This window comes from Callospermophilus lateralis, chromosome 5 (assembly GCF_048772815.1).
Source record: "Callospermophilus lateralis isolate mCalLat2 chromosome 5, mCalLat2.hap1, whole genome shotgun sequence".
NCBI lineage: Eukaryota > Metazoa > Chordata > Mammalia > Rodentia > Sciuridae > Callospermophilus > Callospermophilus lateralis.
The window spans coordinates 59173568-59179159 of NC_135309.1; positions in this window are offsets into that span (position 1 = coordinate 59173568).

The following is a 5592-nucleotide window of genomic DNA, read 5'->3' on the forward strand; positions in this document are numbered from 1 at the left end:
GGCCCGGGTTCGATCCTCAGAACCACATACAGACAAAGATGTTGTGTCCCCCAAATACTAAAGAATAAATATTAAAAAAAAAAAAAAGAATGGCCCAAACATTGGCTGTTACAACAAGCCACTAAAATGCTTCGAGGCCTAGGAGTGGCAACTAATCCCCATAGAAGCGCAATAGTATTATATTGGAAGGATCCTGAAGGATGTGAAGGAACTATACAGCCATATGTATTGGATCATCTTCCTATGGGGACGAGATGTCTTAGATCAATTAGGTTTGACATTAACAAATAACATCAATCCAAATGAGCCCACTATTAGGGCTAGACAAGGTTTCAGGAAAGAAAAAAGATTAGGAGAACAAGGTATAGCAGCACCAATTCAAATACATCAAGGAATGAATAGACATGGACTGGGTTTTCAGAAGGGGTCACTGAGGCAATAAAAATTACTTGGAAATCAGATAGACCAGTATGGGTTCCTCAGTGGCCCCTGACTAAAGAAAAGATACAAGCAGCCCATGACCTGGTCAAACAACAATTAGCGGAGGGACATATACAACCTTCCGTATCTCCCTATTATACTCACATTTTTGTCATTAAAAAGAAATCTGGTAAATGGAGATTATTGCAAGATTTAAGAGCTATTAATAATGAGATGGTTATTATGGGACCTGCTCAATCGGGGATTCCTCAATTGTCTGCTTTGCCAAAAACCTGGTACATTTTAGCTATAGATATTAAAGATTGTTTTTTTTCAATTCCAATTCATCCTGAGGATAGTACACGTTTTGCATTTACTATCCCTGCACTGAATCATGAAGGTCCTGATCAGAGATATGAATGGAAAGTACTCCCTCAAGGGATGGCTAACAGCCCAACTATGTGTCAAATTTATGTTAACAAAGCAATCCAGCCACTTAGAAATCAAAATCCTGAACTACAAATATTTCACTATATGGATGATGTATTGTTAGCACACAAAGATAAAAACACATTGCTAGAATGTTATGCCACACTTACAAATTTATTAAAAAATTATAATCTAGAGATAGCAATAGATAAAGTACAATTAAATTTTCCAATTAATTATTTAGGAGTTCTATTATCCTCAACCATGGTCCGTCCACCAAAAATTCAAATACAAGTAGATCAACTCAAATCACTTAACGACTTTCAAAAGTTGTTAGGAGACATAAATTGGATAAGGCCTTATCTAGACATACCAACAGGAGAGTTGGGACCTTTATTTGATATCCTAAAAGGTCCATCAGATCCAAATTCACCCCGTATGTTAACGCCTGAAGCAAGAAAGGCATTAAAAATTATTGAAACATATATGGAAAATATGCATTTGCTTAGAATTGATATAAGTTTACCTTTATTATTTATTATAATACCAACAAAAAATATTCCTACAGGAGTATTTTGGCAAGAAGGTCCATTATTGTGGATACATTTAACTTATTCTCCTAACACTATTCTTACTAGGCATCCTGAGGCTGTAGGACAATTAATACTCAAAGGAATAAAAGCAGCAAAGGGAGTGTTTGGAATTTCTCCCAATAAAATTATTACTCCATATACTATGGATCAAATTGATGAGTTAGCTAATGAGTTAAATACTTGGGCAATAATCATGTGTAAATCTAATGTTTCATTTGATAATCACTTACCATCTAATCCTTTGTTGTCTTTTTGGTCTTCGCATCCTGTAGTTTTTCCAAAAATGACAAGAAAACCCCCTATCATGAATGCTCCAAATGTATTCACTGATGGGTCCAATAATGGTACAGCAGCAGTAGTTACCCTTGATCAAACTTTTACATTTTTAGTACCCAAACAATCAGCTCAAAAGGTAGAGCTTAATGCAGTTCTACAAGCTTTTGTGATGTTTAAAGATTCTGTATTTAATTTATTTTCTGATAGTCAGTATATAGTTAATGCTATAGTATCCCTTGAAGATGCTGGTAGGATTTCCCCTTCCTCTACTGTTTTCTCTTTATTTTCCACTATACAAAGTCTAATATGGTACAGAAAAGATCCATTCTTTATAGGACATATCAGGGCACATACAGGATTGCCTGGAGCCCTTAGTTTGGGCAACGATTTAGCAGATGAAACTACACATGACATACATATTTTCTCTACACTAGAAGAAGCTACAAATTTTCATAAAAGGTTCCATGTCAATGCTAATACTTTACAAAAGCATTTTAAAATAACTAAGGAACAAGCTAGACAAATAATAAAAACAATGTCAAAATTGTGTGACCTTTTTACCACAGTTAATCTTGGAGTCAATCCTAGAGGACTGATACCTAACCATATTTGGCAGATGGACATCACACACTTGCCAGAATTTGGAAAATTAAAATATTTGCATGTTACAGTTGATACTTCTTCTGGATTTTTGATGGGCTCCCTTCATGCTGGAGAAAAAACTAAAGATGTTATAGCTCATTGCTTACAAAATTTTGCCACTGTGGGCGTTCCAAAACAGTTAAAAACAGATAATGGTCCTGGTTATACTTCTACCTCTTTTAAACAATTTTGCTCATCATTTGGCATTACTCATATAACAGGAATCCCATACAATCCTCAGGGACAAGGCATAGTTGAAAGAGCTCATCAAACTATTAAAATGTACTTATTAAAGCAAAAAGAGGGAATTGGAAAGGGGTATAGATCCCCCAAAGATAAACTTAAAATAACCCTTTTTACTCTAAACTTTTTAAATTTGGATTCCTCAGGGCTTAGTGCTACGGAAAGTCATATGTGTCCATAAAATGTACATAAGCCTAAGGTACTTTGGAAGGATATTCTAACAAGGACAATGGAAAGGTCCTGACCCAGTGATTGTCTGGAGTCGGGGTTCTGTTTGTGTGTTTCCGCAGGGAGAACAACAGCCGATTTGGATTCCAGAGAAACTAACCAAAGCGATTTCTACAGACCAAAAAAAAGGTGATTTGACTCAAATCCATAACAGCTGATATCCAGAGCTCCAGTTTGGCTATTCTTACATCTGCGACAGTGATTAACCAGGATGCTTTTTTCAATATTTATTTTATTATTGCCTTTTCCCACATCATAAAGTTCTATTTTATTTTTGAGCTCATACAGACCTAGGTTAATGTTTTTCTGATCAGTTTTATTTTTTGACTGTGGAGTTTTAAACATTGCAATGGAGATTTCACCTGTGTAAAGCTACAAGGCCTTTACTATTGTCTTATGTGTTGTATGTTATGTGTGCACACTTCTGTTTTGTGTTGTATGTCTATATGTGCGTATGTCCATAGATCATATATGAAGAGCGCTCATGAAAAAATGGATCCAAATATTTTTTATTATTCATGTGATTTAAATGGTTTAATTTTAATTGGGTAAACAGCTGTTGAGGATTGTTTAAATATGTGAACAAATAAGGAGGTTAATAGATCTGTTTGTTTACTTTCACCTTTCCTTCTCATTATATTTAATAATTCTGTTCAGAATAATGTAAATTGTTCAGAAAATTGTTTTCTTAGTGCCTGTTGGAATGTTACATAATTTTTTTTTTAGCATCATTGCCAGAATTCCTATATTTATCCCAGTGCCGGTGAAGACAAAAATAAAACCAAACTACAGCTTCTTCGACAGTTATCACAACAAACTGTATAAACTGATGCATCAATGAATGATAACTCAACAAGTAATGCTCAATCAAGGAGTCTATTTACTTTGGGAGGAAATGGACATATTGATAGATTCCTCTGCTTTGAACTGCTTGCAGAACTTGTCTGGACTATGTATCACTTGTATGCATTGTGAACTATCTGTTGGTGCAGCTAATTGTGGTAGTGCTGGAGTATCTTTGCTGATGGTGTCACCAGTGGTACAATTTTTCAACGGAGCCCTCAATTGGCTTAGTGTCATGGCATTTTGCATCCTCCTCCCTTCTACTAGTGATGGTCTAAAATTTGGGGGCCAACAGAGGTGAGGCACAGAACCTCACCCCCCACTGGCACCAAGGCCAAATTTGGGGGCCAACAGAGGTGAGGCAAAGAACCTCACCCCCCACTGGTGCAAAGGCCTATTCACAAGTATGGCTATATGCTGGACTGGTAGTCAGTGACGGGTATGATCCAATTGCAGTGGTACCAACCTAAGACAGGAGGCTGACGCCTAGAGGTCAGTTCATCTAATGATGGGTAAGGACCATATGTTGAATTGGACTACCTAACAGGCACGGTCCCTAAGCCACATTGCTTTTTGTTTAATTAAACAGAAGGGGGGAGATGCTGAGAGCCAAGGCCGAGTCTGTGTGGCCCCTGGCATTTTGCCAACAGTATTGATTGACAGGCGAGGCATTACTATCCACCTCAGCCGCTGCTTTTGAGTTCTTGCACTACTTTGGAGTTCTCTTTGGGATTCTCGGGGATTCCCCGAGAGTTCCCATTGGTTGGGGAAGTGCAGGAGGAGGGATTTCCAGGAGAGATATTTCCGGCTGGGGGTTCCTGGACGAGTCACGTGGTGTTCGGGAGAATTCCCCGGGAGCGTGGGTGAAGTGTTTTCTTGCAGTTCAAAAATACAGTTTGTTCCTGCTTCAGTGGCTCATGATTTGTGCCCAGCAAGACTGTGGCACTACTCCTTTCAGAGCTCCCCTTCTACACTATGAGTTAGTTTTGTTTGTTTGAGACAGGTCCTCTCTAAATGGCCCGGTCTGTCCTTGAACTTGCAATCTCCTGACTCAGCTCCTGAGTTGTTGAGATTACAGGAAGATGCCACTGCATCCAGCCTGTGAGCTAGGTTGAATTCACCCAGGAGAACATAATATCATGTTGCATTTTAGCCCAAATGGGTTGGTCTTAGTGATTGTGAGTCCTCAGGATTCATTCTCTCTCTCTCTCTCTCTCTCTCTCTCTCTCTCTCTAAACACATGACAGCGGAATGCATTACAATTCTTATTACACACATAAAGCACAATTTTTCATATCTTTGTATATAAAGTATGTTCACACCAATTTATGTACTTTTTTTGAGTTACAATTCTTAATACACATATATACCAAAATTTTTTGTATCTCTGTTTGAATATAAAGTGTTTTGGCACCCATTCGTGTCTCCATACTTTCACTTTGGATAATGATGTTCATCACATTCCACCATCAATGCTAATCCCCTGTCCCCTCCTTTTCCCTCCCACCCCTCTCCCCTATCTAGAATTCATCTAATCCTCCCATGCTCCCCCTCCCTACCCTACTATGAGTCAGCCTCCTTATATCAAAGAAAACATTCGGCTTTTGGTTTGGGGGGATTGGCTAACTTCACTTAGCATTATCTTCTCCAACGCCATCCATTCACTTGCAAATGCCATGATTTCATTCTCTTTTATTGCTGAGTAAAATTCCATTGTGTATATATGGCACATTTTTTTTTTTTTTTTTTATCCATTCATCCACTGAAGGGCATCTAGGTTGGCTCCACAGTTTAGCTATTGTGAATTGTGCTGCTAGAAACATTGATGTGGTTATGTCCCTGTAGTAAGCTGTTTTTAAGTCCTTTGGGTATAGTGCGAGGAGAGGGATAGCTGGGTCAAATGGTGGTTCCATTCCCA